General features: G+C 33.8%; 1 long non-coding RNA gene across 1 annotated transcript in view; it reads right to left on the reverse strand.

The window, feature by feature from the left end:
* Window positions 1-8,555: 8,555 nt before the first annotated feature.
* LOC145259888 (uncharacterized) overlaps window positions 8,556-26,008 on the reverse strand; it is a 39,652-nt gene continuing 22,199 nt past the window's right edge. Inside the window, exon 3 of the long non-coding RNA XR_013864225.1 lies at window positions 8,556-8,677. This is a non-coding gene — a long non-coding RNA (uncharacterized LOC145259888). The remainder of the gene's footprint in view (window positions 8,678-26,008) is intronic.

Raw genomic sequence — 26,008 nt, forward strand, 5'->3', positions numbered from 1 at the left:
TTTATTTTAGTTTTTCTATTTTTAACCTCTCAAAATGCCATCAAAATGACATGTTCCGCTCGTATAATAGGGACACATTTTTCTGATTCCAATACCTCCAAAAATTCCGATTTTATAAAAACTTTTCGGTATAAAATTTAAGATATTTTGTAAGCTTGTATTTATTTTTTTTATTTTCTATTTTTAACCCCTCAAAATGCTGCCCCCTTATGGGCTGCTCGTAAAATAGGGATACATTTTTCTGATTCCGATACCCTCAAAATTCTTATTTTTTTACAACCTTTTTGGCAAAAAATTCCAATTTTTTTGTTAGCTTATATTTATTTTTCTATTTTTAACTTCTCAAAATGCCGCCCCTGACGTGATGCTGCTAATAAAATAGGGACACATTTTTCTGATTCCGATATCTCTAAAAGTCCCAATGTTTTACAACCTTTTTGGCATAAAATTTCAGATTTTTAAAATTTATTTTCATTTATTTTTTTTTACCCTCTCAAAATGCCACCCTCTGGAACGTGCCGCCCGGGCAGACCCCCACCTCGTCCTTGCTACGCCACTGCTCTCATGTATATATCTCAATTCAACTCCCAAAACAAAATTCATTGCATATGAATTTACACTATTAATATACAAATCAAATTCTGTTCAGTATTTTGTTTGATAAATGTGCTTTTAATAATAATAATAAATTATGAACTCAATTAGTTACATCATAACATGCTATTAAAATTCTTAATTTGAACTTATTTCAAAATTCAATTTTGGCAATAATAACTTGAACTCGTGTCAGATCATCACCATTACTACAACTAGCGTTTTGAAAAAGATAAAAACTGAGCTGATGCACTCGAGAAATCATTAAGTACAACATTTAAAACTATGCTAGATTTTTAACACACAATACGTACAAAATCTGCAAAAGTCTTCAATGCCAGAAAATAGGATTCTAAAAAAAGTTTTTGTTCTGGAGAAGCACAAAGTAAATTCTTCAATGAGGATTTTAAATTGACATTTGACCATGAAAAAAACTGAACAAAAGGTCCATTTTTCTTTGTTTTCTTATTTATTGTTTAATCAGGAACTTATAAGTTTGATAAAACTTATTTTTTATCTCTAAGAAGTGAAAAACATTACAAACATGTAAAAGAAAAAAACAAAAAAATAATCTGTGCCTAAACCTAAACGTAGATTTGATGAGCAAAGCTTCTTTCTTAGAACTGCACGCCTATGGAATTGTCTTCCATTTTCCTGCTTTCCAGCTGATTACAATATGGTTGTCTTCAAGTCTAACGTAAACAAGTTTTTAATGAGCCGTTCCATATAAGTTAACAAATTTACCGAATTTCCATTACTAATGATTACTATATTGTCCAATTTCTACTGTACACTCTTTAACCCGTGGCCTCTTGGCCTTGATAAGTGGTGATGCCTATGTAAAAAAAAAAAAAAAAATGAAAGCATCAGTAGCCAATTTCAAGGGATGGAAATGGAGTAATTTAAAAAGGCCAAGTTGGATATCAGTAGCATATTCTTTTCAATATTTTGACCCTCAAGTGGTTCTCAATTGATTAACTGTATCTAACTGTGTCGGATATATACTCAAGAATCAAAACAATGATAAGAATATTCTCGTGTCATAGTCCTAGCAACAAGAACAACAATTTCAACTAGAATAAAAAATTCCTCAAAAAAACAAATAGAACAAATAGAGAAATATCAGAAGAAAATGAACATAAAAAGCTTTGTCTAGAATAGAAATTTCAAGAAAATGACTGGAGCAGTCTTTCTGTAACATACTATTCTGTTTGTAAATGTATTGTTTTGTTTAATTGACCCTTCAAGCTCACAACACCTGCTTTTTAAATCTACCTTGACAAAACTACCCAGTTCAAAGTGACACATAAAAAAGAATGTTAACAGAAATTTTGAAGTTTTAATTAAATCATCTTGTTTTTCTTTCTAGTAGTTGAACCTAATTTTTCCATTGTTATTATAAACTTTTACCTCTATTAGTTTTGCCGTTCTTTTTTGGACGCTTTCTAATCCAAATATTGCATTCCAGACATAAAAAGAAATGGTCATATAATTAGCATATTCTTTTTTTTTTTTTGTAAAAATAATTTAAGCATGTCTGAGGGTTATTCCAGTCCAATTCATCCAGCCTCGACACACCCTCTCTTGAATTTTTTTCATATTTACACCATACAAACTTTGGGTTAAAACTAAGAGAAATCTGCAATTTAAGCCCAGTTGGATTTGAGGAACATTTTTTTTTCACAGCCGGTTTCGGCCTGGAAATCAAAAATTGCTATGTCATGACATAGAATTTTCAACCTCCTGCGTTTTACAAAATTTGCATTTTTGTTGCAAAAAATAAAGCTTTGGAGCTAAATATTCACACAGGCAAAGTTTTGAGGACAAGGAATTCAAAAGTCATGGTTAGAAAGCTGGTAAATGAGAGGAAGTACCTTATGTTTACCATTTTAAGTGATGCCGCAGCACATTTTTAGAGATTGTTTGGGACAATATTTTGTTGAGAAAAAACATAACTGTTGTGCTTTGTTAGACTTCTCCTTTGGATTTTTAAAGTGACTTTGGGTTGGAAATTACAAAAATCAAATAAAACCTTTCAGCATATTTGATATTTCCAGACACTAAAGTCTCAACATTGGCATTTTTATAAAAATTTAAGGATTTTTTGGTGAATTTGGCAATAATCTAATTTTAAGTTATGATCAATATCTAGAGCTGAAAAAGGACTTGGATCGACCCATTAGAACCCATTAGAACTGAGAAGTTGGTTTGAAATAATGACAGCTCCTTGTACCCAGTTTATATCTCATTTGAAGTTTCTCTCAAACTGAAACCATGTCAATCTTTAGAAACATGATACCAGTGATCGATGATCTGCAAAAGTCTGCAACAGCATGAAAGGTGAATATTTGGTCTTTTATTGGCCTTTGCAAGCTGGCACGGAGAACTTTGCGTTTGACAGCACCATCAATTCCATCACAGGGTGATTTGCCATGGCTAGTTGCAAAAAATGCCCAAGTTGCATCAATTCCAAAATCTGATGAGTGATAGCAAAGGTTAAGAAATGTTTTGAAGTTTTTATATTGGCCAGCGCAGCTTGCGCTGAAGTACTCTACGCTCTTGATCCAGGGAAATTTCTCTTTGATGTACATCATCACCATTCTTTGCAGTTCATGCACAAAACAGATGTCATGCTCAAGGTCATCTGAAATGATGCATAATGAGATCTGTCGAAGTTTCCCATTGTTATCTTTGTAATAAATTATCACTATCATTACATGCATGGTACACTGGTCTTTGTTCCAGTGATATCCCTGGATATCATCTTGCACCACGTAGTGATAATTTTCCACAAAATCCAGGAGAATGATACCTTCGGTCTTGGTTATTTCTTCTCTTTTTTTTAGATACTGAGCTTGGCTCTTTGTTGTGAAGGAATGGGTTGTTAGATTATCAACACTGTATACCAACATCTCTATGAAGTCATCTACATCAGTCATCTGTGTCCGTAGCATTGTCCTATCCACACTCTCCCACTGACTATATGACATCTCAGTGTCAATTTCCAATTCAGTAAATTTATCTCTGATATACTTCTCTAAAGCAGGGAAACTTGGGCATTTAGGACAACGGTGGACCATACATTCAAGACTATTGGTCTCGCAAACTATCAAGGCCATCAAATTTTTGTAAGTGATAATGAAATTGGGACTTTCAGTTGGTACATTAGCAGCACTCTCATCTCTGGATTCTTCAGCTTTCCTTCTGAGCTGAGTCTTGACAGCTGAAACAAAGCAGTCAACAAGCAATTTGCTGTTTTGATGGTGGGTGCAAACACAAACTGAATGAGAACCTGATGTCAAGACGGTGACACACCATTTTGGATGGAGCTCACTGAACTTTGAAAGACCTATTTTGTGTTCAGGATACATTTCTTTGTAAGCTACATAAAGCTCCTTAAGATTGCATAATAGCAGCCGTTTCTGGACATGAACTTTGTTACCAATGCTCACAAAATCTTTCTCTCCAGGCATTAACCATGAAAATTCACCGTCCTTATAGAAAGCCAAGACAGAATTGATAACCTCTTTTGAGAGACCTCGCCCCTTCTTCTGTGGCAATGAAAGAATACCTTGATCATTTTTCAGTTACCGTGTTTCATGTACTATATATTCAGAGACATTGAAATATTCAGACACATCTTTTCAAGACCAACTTTGCGGAGCTAAAGTCATCAACTGGATCCTCTCACTGGTTTCTTTATTCTCAAGTTTGGCCTTCATTGCATCCAACAAACGATCATGATCTTTTGCCTTTGCCACTAAATCTGTTTGATTCGTTTGGCTGCTAATAGGGCTTCCTAATTCAGGGCTAGAGATGTTAAGGAGTTTGGCATCTGCCTCTACTTGCATTTCATAGTTTCTTTCTAATTTCTTTCTGACAATATTGATTTTTGTGCGCTTCTGCATTCTACCGGTTTTTATAGGGGATATATCAAACATCATTATACTGTCATTCAGTTTCTCTCTCTTTTGCTCAATTTTGACTCATTTTCAAGGTCTTAATTATCACTTTCTTCTGTTTCACTTGGATCTTCTAACTTCTTGGCAGCTGTTTCACAGTGACGGCAAAGCTTCCAGCCAGGAACAACATGGTAGCCCTTCTGCTTTAGCATCTCAGCCATGTCTAACTCGATAGCACGATCACCCTCTACCTTCTTTTTGTGCTTCAAAAAGATGTTGCAGCATTTTGTATATTTTTCCTCAAAGTAATGCCCCAAATGAAGTTCGTGATACCTGCAAATGTTAGCAACAGTTTCATCAGTGAATGTGACACCAGCTCTTAATTTAAGTACAGTTCATACATAATGCTCTAATGCAGTTATTGGTGTTGAAGATGGCTTAAGATTACGGTGACATGCACTCTTCATTAGTAATCCAAAAGAACATTGAGGAACACTTGTCATGGATGATGTATCTCCTCCCTCTCTTTTCCTTGTTTCAGAAGATATTCTTAATTTACTGCTCAGGAAGAAAGATGTGAAATAATTATTACAATCTGATAATAAAAATAATAATAAATCACAATGAGCAGAATATGCAATACCCAACTGCAACACTAAGAGATTTACAGACAGTATAATACACAAATAATGTAACAGTAGCACATTCTTGATCAGAAACGAAGGCAATGTAATCAAAGAAATGAAATTTGCAAAAAGTAATATTTATCTTCTTAGTTTCTGACCATTCAAATTTGATAATGAAAAAAGATTTATTATGGTAATTTCTAAAGTGTGAAATTCAACTGCATGTATTTCAAGGTGCTACAGAACTGCAATGCTGGGGTATAAGAAATTCTATTTTAACCATTATTATGCCTTGAGGTTAGTGGGCTAAACAATAATTTAGTAAGAAACCATAAAAAAGTGACAGGAAAGAATAAACTTGGATTATTGACAAACTGAGAAGTTCACACCAAAGAATGCATTATTAGATCAATGCAACGAGTAAATAGCCTGAAAGAGAAGAAAATTAATCATAGCAGCGATGAAATATAACTATGAGACCGTCATAACTAGCCAAAGAGAAACACCCATTTATCAAAAAGGGTTTCATGTGAAAGTGTTTCTATGCTGAAGATTACCCTTTACAAATATATATCATGTTTTTGAGAGCCACAAATGTTGACTTCCCTGTTTGTCTTTGACAGTATTTAACATCATGCTCAGGTAATAACTCTAAACACACTGTGTTGAAAATGTATCACCAAAAACAGAACAAAATTGATCAATCAAAAACAGAACAGCAAGAAATCATAGCATGAATTCTCTATTTCACAACTGAAGTCAATGTAATGTCATTTGAGTGAAATTGATCCAGAAAAAGTATATCCATTTGAATCAACATGAAACAATCAGAACTGAAGTCAATGTAGTGTCTTTTGAGTTAAACTGAACAGGAAAAAGAACATTTAAATCAACATTTAAAAAAAGAAGCATAGGACATTATTTGGGTATCATATGATAGAGGAATTTGCTCTAATTGACACTCAAACTTGATTACTCAGGTGGACATGATTCTGAACAGCTTAAATGCATTTATTGAAAGCCCATAATACAAGGATTTGCTGATTTAATGGTTTAGAAACCATGATCCAAATGTCTAAAAATTATGAACTGCACAGCACGATTGTATGGTATGTGTCTGAAGGTATAAATAAAAAAACATAATATCTTATTCTGACTGACTTTTTGGTCAACTGAGTCGACTCTACACTACCCCTAGTCACAATTCATCCACACGTACAAATGAAAGAATACTGTTATCATGATCAGTACTATTCTATTGCACATTTTTAATTAGATCTAAGCATAAAAGAGAAGAAAAGAGAGGGTCAGCATAATAATGAGCAAAATGTTATGCTTAAAATGAAAATGTGACTTCATTCATATCTGAATGTTACCTTACACCTTTCCTCTAAATTTTAAGCTGTTGCTATCTGCAAGTCAAAAGATAATGGTCAAAAGTTGTTTTTTTTGAAAAACTCAAATGTTCAAAACTTGTACATAATTAAAATTGCTGTCGATATGTTCATATATGTGTCAAAAATCTTTTATTTCCGACTACTATTTGTCTATTTTGACTGAAGTAGGGGTCCATATCCTTTTATACGATGTAATTTGACATTCTATCATGAAAATGGGTTCTAATGGGTCGATCCAAGTCCTTTTTCAGCTCTAGATATTGATCATAACTTAAAATTAGATTATTGCCAAATTCACCAAAAAATCCTTAAATTTTTATAAAAATGCGAATGTTGAGACTTTAGTGTCTGGAAATATCAAATATGCTGAAAGGTTTTATTTGATTTTTGTAATTTCCAACCCAAAGTCACTTTAAAAATCCAAAGGAGAAGTCTAACAAAGCACAACAGTTATGTTTTTTCTCAACAAAATATTGTCCCAAACAATCTCTAAAAATGTGCTGCGGCATCACTTAAAATGGTAAACATAAGGTACTTCCTCTCATTTACCAGCTTTCTAACCATGACTTTTGAATTCCTTGTCCTCAAAACTTTGCCTGTGTGAATATTTAGCTCCAAAGCTTTATTTTTTGCAACAAAAATGCAAATTTTGTAAAACGCAGGAGGTCGAAAATTCTATGTCATGACATAGCAATTTTTGATTTCCAGGCCGAAACCGGCTGTGAAAAAAAAAATGTTCCTCAAATCCAACTGGGCTTAAATTGCAGATTTCTCTTAGTTTTAACCCAAAGTTTGTATGGTGTAAATATGAAAAAAAATCCAAGAGAGGGTGTGTCGAGACTGGATGAATTGGGCTGAAATAACCCCTAAATATTATGATGTAACGTTTAATCTACCTTTATTATTGGCTTTTAGTGAAAACTTTATATGTCTTTGTTTTTGTTTTATTATTTTAGCCAAGTAAAAAGGAAAAAAAAAATGACATAAAAGTTTAGTGGTGGAGAGGATTTAAAAAAACCCATAAACATTGTTACCTTTATTTTATGAAAAGTGCTTTAAACTTTACAAATTTTAAAAATGTCTTTGTTTTTTTTTTCAAGTTTTATGTAAATATATTTCCTCGTGCACATTTAATTAAAAAAAAAAAAACGGTTGTATTTTTGCTGTTTAAAAACAAAGTAATGATATACAATTATGGGTTCTTACTCTTAACTTCTTTTAAAGTTATACATGTCAAGTTATAGATTATCTGCTTTTCAAAAATCAACATATATTCATATCCATGAAACTTCACTCTTGTCTGTGTTTCTAATTTCCACATGATTAACACATTACAAATCAATAGTAATTGATTATCATTATTTTTAATCAAATGAAATTAAAATAAACTTTTAAAATTATTTTTAATCAAATGAAATTAAAATAAACTTTGTTTTTTAAAAGTTTATTTTAATTTCATTTGATTAAAAATAATGATAATCAATTACTATTGATTTGTAATGTGTTAATCATGTGGAAATTAGAAACACAGACAAGAGTGAAGTTTCATGGATATGAATATATGTTGATTTTTGAAAAGCAGATAATCTATAACTTGACATGTATAACTTTAAAAGAAGTTAAGAGCAAGGACCCATAATCGTATATCATTACTTTGTTTTTAAACAGCAAAAATACAACCGTTTTTTTTTTGTTTTTTTTTAATTAAATGTGCACGAGGAAATATATTTACATAAAATCAATCAAGAAATTAAAGTCACTACAATGCATTCTTGTTTCTTCATAAGTCAGCCATTTTATCTTTTACTCTAACCAAACTGCAGAGAGGTCCCGCTCATGTATAGAAATATACTTATAGCAAGTAAGCTACACAGAAACGATTGTGTTTCACTCCTGAGGGAAATCATATTTCATAATATATATACATGAAAGAGGTGTATGTATAAAGCAGAAAATTCAAAAAAGTTGGTTATGCTTCATCACAAAACATTTTTTATTCATTGAAGAACTCATATTATTTTTTTACTTAATTGGAAAGAAAGTTTTCAATTTTTACCTGCATCGACTTAATTGTTTATGTGTAAGAAGAAAAAGAAAGATGGAATTACTTTGAATTAAATCCAGTTCATCCAATCGCTGAATTAAGACCATTGTTCAGCTGGAAAAACAAAAAAGAAAAAAATATTTAGCAAATTAAAAAAAAAATTCATTCATTAAGAGTACATATACCTATGTTACATAAAGATTTTAATAGCTGTTCAAATATTCTATGGTTTATAAGAAAATCGTTTTTGTTCCAAAATTCATAGTGAGAAGTCAATTATTTGAGGATTGAATCCTGCATATACAAATAAAAATATAAACATATCTAATTTTATAAAAATGATCAGAAACTAAGAGTTACACATGTAGCAAATTAGTAAGCAGACCAGTTGAGAGCGAGAGTTACACATGTAGCAAATTAGTAAGCAGACCCGTTGAGAGAGAGTTACACATGTAGCAAATTAGTAAGCAGACCAGTTGAGAGAGAGTTACGCATGTAGCAAATTAGTAAGCAGGCCAGTTGAGAGAGAGTTACACATGTAGCAAATTAGTAAGCACACAAGTTGAGAGAGAGTTACACATGTAGCAAATTAGTAAGCAGACCAGTTGAAAGAGTTACACATGTAGCAAATTAGTAAGCACACAAGTTGAGAGATAGTTACACATGTAGCAAATTAGTAAGCAGACCAGTTGAGAGAGAGTTACACATGTAGCAAATTAGTAAGCAGACCAGTTGAGAGAGAGTTACACATGTAGCAAATTAGTAAGCAGACAAGTTGAGAGAGAGTTAATGCTGATAATGTGATGAATACATAGAAGGTGAAAGTAGCCACCCTTTTTTACTCTGTGCATGGAGAGCATCCAAAATCTCTCTCAATCACCCAATCCATGACGTGTTTAGCGATAGGGGGAGAGCTGGCCTCATCATTCCAGAGAAGAGGAGGGAGGCAAAAAAGCCGGGACATGATGAGGATGAAAGGTACACAGTCATTCAACTACTAACAATCCTGCCATCATCAGGCATCAGAAACTTGATTGATGACAATCATCTCAAATTTGCCATTAACCTGTGTACAGGTTCAGGACTGTGCCATGACCACGGGTATTATTTGTGGCTAATCGGTAGACGTGTATAGACTCCACATCCAATCATGCAGGAGGAGCACTGGAAGATTTCCTAGACTCTCTATTCTCTGATGAGCTCTGGACATTGCTGGCAATTCTGGAGCTAGTTGATCCTGAAAAGATCACAACCTGAAAGTGCTTCCTTTCTCAAATGGCAACTCACTAATATGGGATGTGATTTGTGTCGACAACATGCTTGCATATTCATCAATAACAAAAGCAATACAAACCTTGTGGTGCAAATAATCAAAATAATTCTTTTTGAGGAGGTGCATATTCTAACTAAACCCTGTGGAGACAAGTGATTGATTTTACCAGGCAAAATATCATCAACTATCTGGATTTATCAATGTCATGCCACATTGGGGACCATTAGTTTTAAGAGCACTTCTTCTTCTTCATCATCATCGTCGTCGGAAAGACTTTGAATTTGCTACAGTGTTCATTTATGCCCATTATGTACAGCTTTTTTTTTACTGATAAAACCTTTGTGTGATAAGTATGGATTTGTTTGATAGACTTGAATAGCCCATTGGTCGAATCTGTGATATCGATGTCTACCCCCACAAAAGTGTTAAAAATAAAAAGAGGAAAACAATATAACAAAAAAGAGGAAATAAGTTTGTCAGCAGAACAATGGAAGTTGTTCACATAAAGCTGAAATAGGATTGTTAATCAAAGTGTGGCAGTGACAGATACAAATGAGGTGAAAATGTTTAGAAATAGTTCAGTTTTAGGAGTGGCAGCGAGTTTTGCGATGGTTTACAGACCATTTTAGGTTTATGACAGTTGGACAGTTTCCAGTTAGACACAGTAGAATGCAAGTTATGGCTTAGAGCAAATCAAAGTAAGCAGATGTCAACTAACGAACAGTCTTGACAGATGATCAAAATGCAAACGTTAGTGTGTAGAGAATCGATGGTGTCACACACATACCCAGAGTAAAACTGAAAATTGCAGAATGTGTGTGAATTTGTGTTTTTTGTGCTTAATTTTTTTTATACTTGTGAACCCGTGTGCACCTCCTTGGCAGCTGCCAATATGAGAGACAACGACACAGTCAAAAGACAAGATGAAGAAGATGATGATGGTATACAGCGTTGGGTGTTGACATTTGCTGTCAAGCATGGGATAACATAGTCCCACAAGTCAACTAGGATATCAGTTTGTTCCAAACAAAAGAAAATTCTAGAAAGTCACCACCTGTCAATACGAAGTGTTGGTTTAACAGTTTTGTCTGAACACATGTAAAATGATATTTTCTTCCCAACTGATTGTATTTCAACTCTGCCAAAACACAAACCCATGCCAGGCATGTTGGACATTTTCATTATGGTAGTCTTTTTTTATAAATTTGTATTATTAGAGATCAATCTGAGAAGAGACTGATTGTTGTCATCTATCTTTCACTGTGATGTCATCATAAAATTTGTTGTTACCCCCCCCCTCCCCTTACTGTAAGACATTTTTCATGATTGGATATAAGTTTCGCTGATTAGTTTGGCTCTTAAAAATATGCAGTGGAGAAACACTTCATAATTGCAATATTTTTATATTCTCAGCTGGTCATCAGACTTACATAAGTCAGTGGAGGATTTGAAATGTACTCACATTGGTTGATCAAAGTTCTTTATTTCTAGAGATTTTGCTTTTTTTAATCAATTTATGATGCTTGGCTGTTCTCTAATTATATTAATATTTATAAAATTCGAAAATGATAGCAATGAAAGCAGATATTTTTAATTTACAGCAATATTAAAGTATTATGAAGTTCAGTTAGAAGATTCCAGGTTGAAAATTATCTCACGCATCAGCTAATAACAGTCATTTGTTACAAAACTTAGTTTGACTATGTTCTTATTTAATTTATAGCCATGTATAGCAGGTAAAAAAAGAAAAAAGATATATTATTGCATAACTAACATATCTGCAAATCTCAAGTTATCCCATAAGTTCTGTCTAGATTTGACTTTTCAAAGGTTTTCAAGGCCTTCTCCAGCCAAAATTCAAGTTTATAAAACAAAATTTGAAATTTGATTATAATATTTGATAAAATAAAACAAAAAACTTAATTGACAACAGGAAAAGTCATTTTCATTTATTTCTTTATTTCATAAAATAGTTTTAAACATCACAGTTATTTACATGAAGTTCTCTAACTCCCAACCAAACTGCTCAACTATTTACAGCTTTCATTTGTTTTGTGTGCTATTTCCAGACACTTTCACTCATTTTGCTTAAAACAAATGGCTTTTTATATGCACAACAATATGCCTGTCGATAGTCATATTTATATTCCCTGACCCACTTATATTTGACCAATCAAGCATGATTAAATGCTATTTTACCCCCATTGTGTACGCTGTGTTCATTTTACTTTTAAATTTCTGGTATTGTGAATACAAGAATTATGCCTCTTTATCACAAAACTATCGGATGTTATTATATGGAAAACATCAGGTGGTTTCATGATGAAGGGATATAACTCTTGTACCCACAATAATACAATGCAATTTTGATTTTATTTTCAATATTTAAAAAATATTTTAATGGCATTTTGTTTTTATTAATCCTTAAAAAATAGTTTAATATTTATTTCGATTTTATTTTGAATATTTTGACACAAAGAATATAATTTTCAAGACATTTTTCGTATTTTCAAGGATTTTTCAAGCTAATAATAGAAATAAGGTCTTTTCAAGGCAAAAGTCAAAATTCAAGGACTTTTCAAGCCTGTGCAAACCGTGGAGACTTGCTAGTTAATAATAAAATCAAATAAAGAACATCACATAACTAATATTAAATTGAGATCTATAAATAAACATTGGGGATCTCATTAGAGACACCCCATGGCGAAAAATCTTTTCACTTCCTGCTGAACAGTGCGCAAATGAGACCACTGAATGGTTCAAAACAGCAATTGAAGCACATGTCCCCACGCGGAAATTTTATAGCAAGCCTCACTCTCCCCAATGGTTTACTTCCACATGTGCAGATGCCATCGTGCAAATGCAGCACGCGTACCACAGATTTAACCGACATAAATCCAGTTCAAACAGACAGAAGTATATAGAAGCCAGAAGTAACTGTAAGAAAGAAATAGTGACAGCTAAGAGAGAATTTACTGAAACCACCAAAAAACGCATCGAAGCTCAGAAATTAGGAACATGTGACTTCTAGAAAATCTACAACAGTGTAGTAAATAATGAGCAATCAACAATTCCCCCACTATCCAACAATCATGAAGTTGTTTGCTCAGCAACCGAGAAGGCTAACATGCTTGCCAGTCGGTTTGCCTCCACACTAGATCCTACTAACCACCCTCTATCTGACTTTCCTTTGCGGACAGACGCCACACTTGACAATCTGAAAATCACCCCTTCTCAGGTGCATGCCATTATAAAAAATCTTGACACTGCAAAAGCATGTGGACCTGATCTCATCCCAGCTGTGCTATTAAAAAAATGCACCACCGAAGTAGCTCCAATTCTCTCCAAACTTCACAACAAATGCCTTAATGAATCTTGCTTTCCTGCCTGCTGGAAAACTGCTTCTGTGGTACCAGTTTTCAAGAATTCTGGTGAAAGAACTGACCCAGCAAATTACCGCCCCATTAGCCTCCTCCCATTTTTTGCCAAAATATTTGAGTCCATAATTAACCAAGCTCTAGTCCATCACCTTACAGATGCTAAACTTCTTACCGACCAACAATATGGATTTAGGCAAGCCCGTTCCACAGCAGACATTCTAACTGTAATCTCCGAGCGTATATACCATTCACTTGACAAAGCAGGGGAGGGTAGAGCGGTAGCTCTAGATATATCTAAGGCTTTTGACAGGGTATGGCACGATGGTCTTCTCAGGAAAATCAGATAATACGGTATCACTGAAAGAATACTTAACATAATTAAATCCTTCTTAGATAAGAGAAAAATCCAGGTTGTCCTCGATGGCTGTACATCTAAACAATATGATATAAATGCAGGAGTGCCTTAGGGGTCTATCCTTGGACCTCTATTATTCCTAATATTCATAAATGACCTCCCTGACAAAAATGTCTGTAAGATGGGTATATATGCTAATGACACCACGTTCTATAACAGGCACGACAGGAAAACAAATGAACACATATCTAAAGAAATGGCAGAAACACTAGAGAATGACCTCCAATCTGTAGTAGAATGGAGACAAAAATGGATGGTCACATTCAATGCTGCCAAGACTAAACTTGTTTCCTTCAACGACTACAAAAAACCTTCTCTACCACCAATAGCAATGGCCAAAGACTCTTTATCTGAAAGTACATCTTTTAAACTCCTCAGCCTAGCGTTCACAGGAAACATGAGTTGGAACAATTACATTGAGAGCATTGCCAGGACTGCTGCAAAAAAGGTAGGTTCTCTCTACCGTGCTAGAAAGCTACTGACCCCTGAAAGTATCCTGTACCTCTATAAGGCCACCATTCGCCCATGTATGGAATATTGTTGTCATATTTGGGCCGGTGTATCTGCTACTAGTCTCTCACTCGTAGACAAGGTTCAAAAGAGAATCGCCAACCATATAGGTCCTGAACTATCATCCAAGCTTCAGCCTCTGTCCCATCGACGCAATGTAGCATACCTCTGCCTGTTCTACAAGCACTTTAATGGTGTATGTTCCGACGAGCTGCAAGCACTTGTACCCCCTCTACGTAAATACCCCCGACAAACCCGACAAGCAGTACAATCCTACCCCTTCACAGTAGAGATCCCTAGGAGAGCCTTCTACTCCAGTAGTTTCTTCCCCAGAACCGCTAGACTTTGGAACTCCCTGCCAGCTTCCTGCTTCCCCAAGTGTACTGACATGCAGAAGTTTAAGTGTAACGTGAACCGACATCTTGCTGCCTAACTCCCCACCTAGTGTCCCTGTGGCCTGTGTCCCTAATAGTAGCCCCCTACATCAAAGTGGTAATGTGCCTTGTTTGAGGTGAAAATGTAATAAAAAAAATAAAAAAATAAACACTCCTAGTGAATAATTCTGTACTTTTATCTCTATATAGAAGATTAAATTCATCAAATTGAACACTTGTAAAACTATGATTAGTTGGAAAATAAAGGTGAAGTGGCAGTTATGAAACATCTTCTGATCCCTGCCAACTCCTCATCTTGTACAGAAAATTATTGTTAAGGGTGAATTCCTATAGTTTGAATGGCAAAATATTTGTTAGCAGGATGTGATTTAATCAGCTATTCTTATCAGTAGTTTAACTGAAAAGGAAGATTGGCATGCTTAACCTATATCAGGTTTTGTATAAGCCAAAGATTAAAATAGCAGAAAAGGCAACATGTACCTAAACGTCAGAGCTCATTCACTCATTTCTTTTTAAGATTGTTGAGAACAAAAAGAAAATAGAACATAATCAGTATGGTGGCTTCGTATCAGACTGATAACATATTATTTTTCTTCTTCAATAAGTGATCAGTATGGTTAGAAAGAATATCTGATGGAGAAATCCTAAAGGCTCTGATTAGCTAAGTAATCCCTCTTTCTTGCATTATCACTCATTAGCTGTCTTAACAGCTATGAAACTACTAAGGCAGCTGATTATGTCTTGATGATCACCCGAAGGAAATATTAATTGAAACATACCATGAATTTATGATACAAATGGCTGAGGATTATACAGAAGTGAATAAATTTATTTTAGCAACAAAATTTGTGTGCGAACTTCATGAAAAAGGGATGAACATGCCTTGTGATACCCATTAAGGTCAAATGGGCTTTTTTATGATACTCAGTTACTTTTTTTCTCCTTAAAAAGAGGCCTCACCAAGCACAGTTTGAAAAGAGCTTCATATCATCTTCATTATCTTCATCATCTTCATTAGGCATTAAGCTGGATTTGGTCAAAACAAAAGTGGATATAAAACACACGTGTGCAACAAATTACCATTCTTTGAGTTTATGAAACAGCAAGAAGCAAGCATTGATGATGCATAATGTCATTAACCGCTGAAAATATACACGTTTCAACAAAACAATATGAATCTGCAAAGATGAGCAAACATTGTTTTAATATCCTGTCCAGTGGCAAAATCTGCTGGTGGCATTAGGGTTGGCAATATCATGTTACCGACTAAAACTGTTACCATCCCTGGTTGGCGGCTGATGGGAACAGTTTATTGCACGTTCTATCAATATCATATTAAAAAAAAAAATTTAATTGTTGTCATCAACTGATTCATTTTAAAACTGCAACTAATTCTTGATTAAAAAGAATGAAATCATAAACAAAGAATGAAATCATAAACAAAGAATGAAATCATAAAAAATGAAAACGTTAGAAAAGAAAAAAAAGGTGCGACTACTTTTTATTAAAAACATTTTTGTCTTTTATTTTAAATAAAATGTTTTGTTTAATAAAAATTACCATTTCTCTGCAATTATCATATTTTCCTTCTTTTTGCAAGGTTAAAGATTACATTTTTAAAAATATTAAAAATTTTTCATAAAAAATAGTAAAAAGAAAGTAGTCAGACTTTCTTCTTTTCCAATATTTTCATTCTTTTTTATTTTTTAATGATTTCATTCTTTATTAATGTCATCACAGTTTTTAATCACACCTTTTCTTTTTAACCATAACAGTTTTTATTAAAAAAAAAACAAAGTAGTTGCAATGCAGGTTTCTGGTGTTACAAGCACAATCCCCTTTTCTTGTAAGTGAGTAAAAATGAGATAGGATAGACCGAGAATTCGAGCCTGGAAAGCTAGGTTTGGAATTAAGATTCAGGAAGGAATTCTCATTGTTAGTTTTAATAGAAAATAGCAGATATGTTTGTTTGAAAAGGAATTCGATTGTTTAGAAATGTTATTGTAAAAAGGAATTTGATGATTCGATTCTGTTTATGAAAATTGAATTGAAACAAGGTCAGTTAGAAAAACAAACGATAGCAAATTTAAACATATTGAAAAACAGGTTAGGTTGAAAATAGGTTAGAAGAATTTTAGACACGCGAGTTCAGGACCACGTGAGTTGAGCACATTTTCTGACATGGGGCGAACGAGACATGTGAGGAACAGTGCATGTTTTAGCCACGTGAGTTCAGGCCACGGGAATGATCAAGCACGTTTTTGGCCATGCGATGACGTCATGGCTGGGCGATGAGTTCTCAATATAGTAGGCTAGTTTTAGTGAGACAGAGAGAGAGGGTCGGACAGAGTCGACAGACAGGAGAGGCGAGTCGGATCGAATCCCCCTTTGGAAGCGAAGGGTTAGAAATTGAAATCATGTAGTGACTTTGAATTTCTGGATGTCTTCATTGACCGGTCGAAGAAATAAAGAAACATCATATTTTGTAACTGCCGTCTTCGTAGTCTTTCTCAACAAAGTATTGTGAATCATTTATACGAACATTGTCTCACTCATCTATAATGAACTTTGTGTATAAACCCAGCTAAGTGATGTGTCTCTCCATCATCATTAAGAAATGTGTCTCTCTCTCTCTCTAATGAGTGTTCCCTCCTGTGATAAAAGAACTGATAACTCATCCCTCTCCTAATATATAAGAACCAATCCCTCCACTCTAATATATGTGTTAAGAAATATCAACAGAACTGTATAAATGTTATCATCTCCTCTATCTATATCCCCCTCTCATTGTGCATTACATGTCCCCATCTCTCTGTATTAAAATGTACCCAATATATCTCTCGCTAATATGAAGACTCAACAATATAATATATAATATTCGTCATCTAAATATGACCCCTATGCAACACTTGAATAAAATTTTCTTTTTTAATGTTTTCATTTCTTTTTTTTTTTAAGTTACATTTTTCTTTCCTTACAATTCTTTGAAATTGCATTGGTCCTGTGCGTCCTAATTTCTTGTATGAAAAAAAAACCCCAAAAAACTGAATGAATCTTTTAGTAAAATGGAGTTATCTCCCTCAGCCTCAGCAGAAGAGCGCTTATTTTACTCTTTTTGAATTTTCCATATTGCCATCCCTGTAGCTTATGAGTATTCATCAAAAAGCAGAAATATATTTCATTGGTATACGATAGACTAAGTTTGCATGGATCTAGATGTTAGTATAGTAGATGACCTGTGAACCTTTAAATCACAGATCTAGATAAAGGATCTTTTCACCCTTCTGATTTAAGGGATGATGTCATCATTTTGTAATGTCATACACTGTGCATCATCAGTTTTAATAATGTCCTTTATGATGTCATCAAGTGTGCACAGGAGCAAACAAACAAGAATAACAAATTCAAAATTTTAGTAGTTCATCTAACTATATAGATATATATTCATACATACATAGTCATTGTCCCTGTTCATTCATGTTCTGTTTTAATAAATTAAATTATTGTTTTGTTACTTCAAGTATGTGCAGAGACAAACAAACAAGATTCAGAGTTTACACTAGCTGTCCCTACCTGGCATTACCTGGGAGTCTTTCATGGCTTTCAATAATCATAAAGTGTTTCATGTGTATTTTAGTATCAAACAATTTTTGACTGAAAGAGGAATTATCTGCTCATATTTATTTATTTGGATGTAAGTTGATATATTCTTATCTTATTCTTTTTATAAAGTAAACATAGTTTTTCCTGTTTCATTGACATCTTTCCTAACACACATAAAACCATTTACCAAATATTAGTCAGTGTTCTTAAAAATAAAAAGATTTTTAATTGCTTTTTTAGTTTTATATTTATTCCTGGTCAATATTTTATTTTTATGTTTAGGATTGTGGCAAGCTTTTTCCTCTCACACTTAGATCTACTCCCATGCTCCACATTTTCAACAGTAAGAAAATACACATTACTTATTTTTATTAAAAATAAAATAAAATTTTCTAAAAAGAAAGAAACGAAAAACACAAATAATACAGACTTTTATACTTTTGATAATATTCTCTCTTGAAAGCACGTAACATTTATGCACTGAAATATTTTTATATGGCATAAAATAAAGTGCATTTGGATGTTCAAAACTAAATTTGAAGTCTTTAAATTGTCAATTATGAAATGACTACTTTCATTTTTCAAATCTTATTTCATGCATTAATTTCAAACAAAATAAAAATGTATGATTTATGGGTTTAAATGTCAAGAATGTAATTTTAATATTACAATCAGTGGCAGTCATTGCTTTTCTTTAAACAAAAAATATTTTACTGTTTGAAAATTGTGTTAGACTAAAAAAGAAGCACTTTGATACCAAAAATAAACTTTGAAAATTATAGTAAAGAAAATGGCAGACTCATTTACTTTGTACAAATGGCACAACATTGTTATTAGTTTGTCACACTTTTCAGTTAAAAAGTTCAATTTAAATATAAGGAAACAAAATTAATATATGACCAAACAATACCTTAAGTAAAACTGAATTTTCAAAATCTGATAAATGAAATGTTATGCTTCCTAAATTACATTTAAAATTCTCGAAAGAACACCAAACTTGGTTTTGCTCTGTATTGTATGCTATAACAGTAGTTCTAATGCTGGGAGACACCAGATTGTCTTGCTGGCAAACTAAGAATCAAGTGTTTAGCACTTGGTTAAAAAAAATCTCAGATTCTATGGAAGAATGATATTTTCCCATGTGAGAGATTCAGGAAATAAATCTTTAATAATAAATGAAAAATGATACTTGTGGTCAGTGAAAGTTGTCACAGCACAGCCATCTGTTGAATATTAAAGGGAAACTAAATAATGTTTTTGAGATTTTGCCAACAGGTAGGGGGGGGGACACGTGTCAAGTGAAAGACCACTCTAGAAGGTTTGATAATTAAATTTCTTTGGAACAAGAGAGAGAAAGGGAAAGAGGTTTAAGGGAGAAAGAGAAAAGGACTTCAGGAAAAAGAAAGGAAAAGAAGAAAAGGGAGAAATGGTAATTGCATCCCTAAAAAAAAAAAAAGGGGGAGAAACTGCAAATTCATAAAAAGAAAAAAACATTTGTTTTAGCAGATAGGAGAAACTGAGCTTACTGGTTTCAAGATAGCACACATTGGCTTTGGTCTGACAGCCCAAAGCTGAAGACCCCCAAAAGAGCAAAGTGGAAAGAGAGGCTTTCCCATGACTGACCAAATAAACAGACAAAACCTGGTCTCAAACCTTGCAGCAAAAATCGAATTAAGCTAGAAATCATGTATCAAAAACCTTAGTTTGTTCTTAAATCTTAGAGAAAACACAAATCATTTCAATTTTCTTTGCATGAACTGTATCTGAAATTATTTGATGCAAATAATTATTTTGTTAAGAAAATGATCCCCATGTTTTCATTAATTACTTATTAATTGCCTGTTGATTCGAAAGTAACCCAGGTAATTCCAGATCTTCCCTGAACCCTGATATCCAAGTGGCATGTCAGCATCACCAAAGCACCTATGAAGGAGGAACTCAACCACAACATCGGACAACAGGTGGCCAGTCAACATATTAAAAGTACTGCAACACAGACTTAGGGTCATGCGCATCTTGTGCACTCTAGGTATCAGAGCGGTAATTTCTAGTGCCTGGTTACATTTTGAGGTGTCCATCACTAGACAAAGTTAAACGTGTAACCACTGAGACTTTGATTTGGTGCACATCTTTTTGCCTGTGTACATAGACTACTCACAGAGGGATTACATTTATGGTTCTGTAACGCAGGATTGTATGTAACCCCACCTCATTATGTTACATAAACAACAGATGAAACCTTTCTTTACATTATATGGATGGTGGGAATTGAAGTTTAAATATTGTCCAGTGAAAGTTGGCTTTCAATATAAAGTGTCCTAAACTCCTGATCAGTATTCCACAAATGATCCTGTGTTTTCATGTCATTATTACCTCTTTTCAGAGAAACTCAAAGTGGTGAAGGCAGAATTTAACCATATAATGCAACTTCATCTAGTTTGTGAGCTTTCCCTTTGCATATGGTTCTGAAGAAGCACTCCAGAGGTTGGTATCTGACTGGGGACTATGCAATGATGGTCGCTGATCAGAAAAGGATTTCGCTTTGTTTCTGTACAGTTGTAAGACCTTCTCTAAACTAGAGCTAGTTAAAGCCTACAATAAGATCCCTGTGAATCCTAACATACACAAAAGAGTGTTTGCAACCCCATTTGGAGTGTTTGAATTTTGGACTATGCCTTTCAATTAATGAAATGTGGCAAGCACCTTCCAATGCTTCATGGATAAAGTAGTACAAGTGCCTCACCTGAGGAACATGTCACTCATCTCCACTTACTGGTTTAACAGTTTCAGCAACACCAGTTGAGGATTAAGTCTGGAAAATGTATTTTCAATGTTTCATCACTAGTTTTCTTGGGCTACATTAGCAGCCCTGATGATGGTGTTACCTGATGAAAAGGTAAAAGCTCTACATGACCTTCAACCACTTCACAAAGTCTTTTCTTAATTAAAATATTACACTTTATTCAACACCTTGGTCAGATGTTCTGTTTCCTCTTTCCAACCCGTTACATAACAGAAAGAAACAAATTGAGCAGCTTTTGTTGAATGATATTTTGTTGAATGATATTTTGTTGAATGATATTTTGTTGAATGATATTTTGTTAAATGATATTTTGTTGAATGATATTTTGTTGAAATGAAGTGAAGTAAAAACTAGCAAAGACATCTTTACTTGCGCATCCTGTATCCAGTGTTCAGTTTTCACCAGTTGTCGATGCATCAGGCACAAGTGAAGTGCAGTATTGCAACAATTTCTCACATTTTTCAAGACAAGTGACAGCACATTTGGCTGTGAAACCTTGGTTCTATACTTCACAATTAAATACATTCACTCAAGGGCCATTCATTTATGATCTCTACCAATCAATGTCCCTTTACATTCTATGTTCTCTAAGCTGGACAATATTCTCTTTGCAAAACCTTTTATTTCACAATTTATCGATGATATCTGCCATATCTCTAGTGAACAGAATGCCTTGTCCTGCCTTCTTATCAATTCCCTGTCCTCACCTTCATAATTGACCTACAACAAATGGCTTTCTTGACACTTTTGATGTGTCGTCACGTAAATTTGCAACTTACAAATTCACATAGCTGCTTGTGCCTACTTCAGATACGCAGCAAATCTTTGACAGTTCAACAGATTCACCTCAACCTTTTATTCCAATAATTCATTGTAAGGTTGTCTATACAATCTGACACATCTTGAATTCAATGCCGCAGTAAAGCTGATTTCAGATAGATTTTTCTGGATGAATATGAGGACACATTCAACTTAAAAGCCTACTAAATACTCTCTTTGAGCAGGATTCGTACATTTTTTCAGTGTCCATTTTCAAGGACTTTTCAAAGTTTTTCAAGACCTTCTCCAGAAAAAATTCATGTTTTTAAAACAAAATTTGAGGTTGTTTTACAATCAAGAATAATTAAAAAAGTAGTAAAAAAATCAAATATACAACAAATAAATGTTACTATAGTCAATAAAAGTTACTTTGCAATCGACCTGTATCATTTTTTGATGTTTTTAAATAGTTTAAAATTTTTTGATGTTTTTAAATAGTTTAAATTTTTGTTGTTGTTTTTAAATAGTTTAAATTTTTTTGATGTTTTTAAATAGTTTAAATTTTTTTGATGTTTTTAAATAATTATTTTTTGATGTTTTTAAATAGTTTAAAATAATTATTTTAGCCCAAATAGTAACTCTCTTTACGGCTTTCAAATTTCCAACCAAGATGGCTGCTGTTTTGTCCATTTTTGGTTGTCACAATTCTATTTTTTTGGGGAGGGGGGGGTCGCCATTGGATAGTCCCGCCCCACAAGGAAAGTTTTTTTTAGAGGGGGAGGGGGTCATTTTTATTAATGGTGGCTGCCACAACCCCCCCCCACCTCCCTAAAAATTAAATTATAAACAAAAGCAAAACTAGAGAGGGAGATTTTAATCCCCCCAAAAAAGAAAGAAAAAAATTTGGTATAATTGAAAACTAGGGCAGCCAGGCCGAAAAATAATGGTTATGTCCCTTTGTGATAATGGGATGGAAATCTTGTATCCACACTACTGCTATGCAATTTCAAAACAATGTATTTCGATTTTATTTTTAATATTTAAAAAATATTTCAATGACATTTTATGAATAGTTAAAAATAATTTATTTCAATTTTATTTTTAATATTCTGACACATATTTATACTAGACATACAGAATACAATTTTCAAAGCCTTTCAAGAAAGTTTCCATATTTTCAAGGATTTTTCAAGGTAATAATAAAAATAAAGCCTAAGATCTCTCTGTACAGAGGTTTGTCAGGACAACCTAGCATGAGAACATTTCCACAAGTAAAGCCTGTTTTGTTTGTTTTGTTGAGTTTTACGGCATGACAACCCTTTGAGTTATTTTATGCCGAGTGTATCGGTTCAGGAAGCTATTGCCCACTGCTCTAGCTGTTGTATAAGTGAGTTCATTTAAAATTGTTTTGATAAAGACCACTCTTTTTAGGGTATGAAAGTATGATGTGGGGATTGTTTTTATTGAATAAATCCCTTATCTTTTTATCTTTGTAGAAATTATTCCTTGTTGTTACAAAATAGTTTTATTGTGAGTTGTGTTTGACAAGGTATACAGATGCGTTGACTTTCTTTTTTTTAGGAGATATGAGCGGGTTAAATGTGTATGATCTATTTTTATTCTTGCTAGTTTGACTTTTTTTCTGTTTAGTTTTGTATTTTGTTCTTGTTTTTTTTTTAAATTTTTTGTATCATTTTGTGAAGTTTGTTAGGATATTCATTGCTATAAATTTGCCATTTTTCCATTGTGTAAGTATTGATATGTCTTTTGAGATCTGTGTATGAGATTTGAAAATTCGCATGAATTGGGAGATCTATGGCAGTTTTTGTCGATGAATCCGCTAATTCGTTATCTTTGATACCAGAAGATAATTTCTTTTTGACTGCTTAATTCTGTTAATTTGTAGAATAATTTTGTGATTAGGGGGTTGTTCATCATTTTATCTTTGATAGCTTTTAGAGGAGATTGGGAGTCTGAAAGGATTACAAATTTGAATTCGTTGTTATTGGAGGCTAGATTGAGAGCTAAGATTAGAGCATGTATTTTGGCACTGAAAACTGATGTTTCTTTTGGGAGGTTTGTTTGTTTTTTGATTGATTTGTTGAGTATTGCTGCATTGGCTGTTGCGTTATTTTGTTTAGACCCATCTGTATAGATGTGTGTGTGGTTTGGATACTTTTCTTTGATTTTATTGAGATCATCATGGTAAGTTATTAGACGGGTGCGTTTATTTTCATGTTTACTTAAACTTAGATCGATATTGGGGGTTAAGATTTTCCAGGGAGGGGTTGAGTAGTACAGTTTATGGGTAGATTTTTTTTCTTTGAAGATCAGCTTTATTCAGAGTCCAAAAGTTTTGATTGTTTTTAGTCAAAAAGATGTTTATGATTTGGGTTTAAAGTGCTATTGTGTGCTGAGTTTGTGGAGTTGGTTGTTAATTTTGTGTAGTTCTTTAGACCAAAGTTTTGGGTTTTAAGCGTTAGAGGGGTTTCATGCATTTCTGCAAATAGGCTTTCTACAAGGGAGGTTTGAAACACTCCCATAGTTAGTCTTAGTCCATATTGTGTTGAGGGTTTTTAGATACATTTTTCTGGTATATAACTGCCATAGTCTATTTTAGATATGATTAGTGTTCTATATAGTTTGAGTAGTGTGTTTTTGTCGGCTCCCCAATCTGTATGGGTGATGACTCATAGGAGTTATAGTGTTTTATTACATTTGGTTTTGATGTAATTGATTTGTAAAATGAAGTTTAATTTTTTATCAAAAATGATTCCTATGTGCTTGTGTTCATTTGCAAATGGAATTTTTCCACCTCTAATTTGTAAGGTTGAGTCAGGGTAGAGTTTATGTTGGTTAAAGAAATTTTTGTTTAGTTTTTGAAAATTTGAAACCATTTCTTGTTGCCCATTTATTAATTTTATTGATGTTGTGTTGTAATTTTCTTTCGATAGTGTGAATGTATTTTGATCTATAGCTGATTGAGCAGTCACCTTTTTTTAAATTTTTTTTTTAATTCAATTTTCACCCAAACAAGGCATAGTGCCACTTTGAAGCAGGGGGCTACTATCAGGGACTTAATTTGCAGGGGCATTATGAAGGGAGATGAGTAGAAAGATGTTTGTTCACATTACACTTGAACTTCTGCATATCAGTACAGTTGGGAAAGCAGAATCCCGGAAGAGAGTTCCAAAGACCTGCAGTTCTGGGGAAGAAACTATTGGAGTAAAAGGCTTTCTTGCACCTAGGGATCTCTACTTTAAAGGGATGAGACTTACTAGCTTGTCGGGTTTGTCAGGGGTAGTTACATCGAGGAGGTACAAGTGTTTGCAGCTCGTCAGAGCATTCACCATTAAAATACTTGTAGAACAGGCAGAGGGATGCAACATCTCGTTGATGGGACAGAAGCTGAAGCCTAGATGACAGTTCAGGACCTATCAGGTTGGCGACTCTCTTTTGAACCCTGTCCAGAAGCGAGAGGCAAGCAGCAGATGCACCAGCCCAGGATACTTTCAGGCGTAAGTAGTTTTCTAGCACGGTAGAGGGAGCCAACCTTCCTTGCAGAAGCCTTGGCAATGCTCTCAATGTATCTATTCCAGTTCATATTCCCTGTAAACGTTAGGCCGAGGAGTTTAAAAGAAGTACTTTCAGGCAATGTGTTCATGGCCATTGCTATTGGTGGTAGAGAAGGTTTCTTGTAGTTATTGAAGGAAACAAGCTTAGTCTTAGCAGCATTGAATGTGACCATCCATTTTTGTCCCCATTCCACTACAGATTGGAGGTCATCCTCTAGTGTTTCTGCCATTTTCTTGGATATGTGTTCATTTTTTTTGCCCTCATATCTGTTATAGATAGTGGTGTCATCGGCAAATATACCCATCTCCGATACAGTTTTATCAGGGAGATCATTTATGAATATCAGGAATAATAGAGGTCCAAGGATAGACCCCTGAGGTATCCCGTATTTATGTCATATTGTTTAGTTGTACAACCGTCGAGGACAACTTTGATTTTTCTCTTACTTAAGAAGGATTTAATTACATTATGAATTCTTCCAGTGATTCCATATGATCTAATTTTCCTTAGAAGACCATCGTGCCATACCCTGTCAAAAGCCTTGTAGTGAACAGAATTCTTGTTGAAGACAGTTGACAATATGATACCTTGAGGCACTCCTTGATTCTGCAGATCTGATAAAGTAGAGTCTATGCGAGCTTGGAAAGATCGGTCTGTTAGGGGATTTTTTATGAATTCAGGTACTCTGCCTCTTAGTCTAATGTTATGGAGATCTTTTATGATGCTGTGTT

The sequence above is a fragment of the Euprymna scolopes genome, chromosome 35 (genome assembly GCF_053919585.1).
Source record: "Euprymna scolopes isolate OS-2025 chromosome 35, ASM5391958v1, whole genome shotgun sequence".
NCBI classification, from domain to species: Eukaryota; Metazoa; Mollusca; class Cephalopoda; order Sepiida; family Sepiolidae; genus Euprymna; species Euprymna scolopes.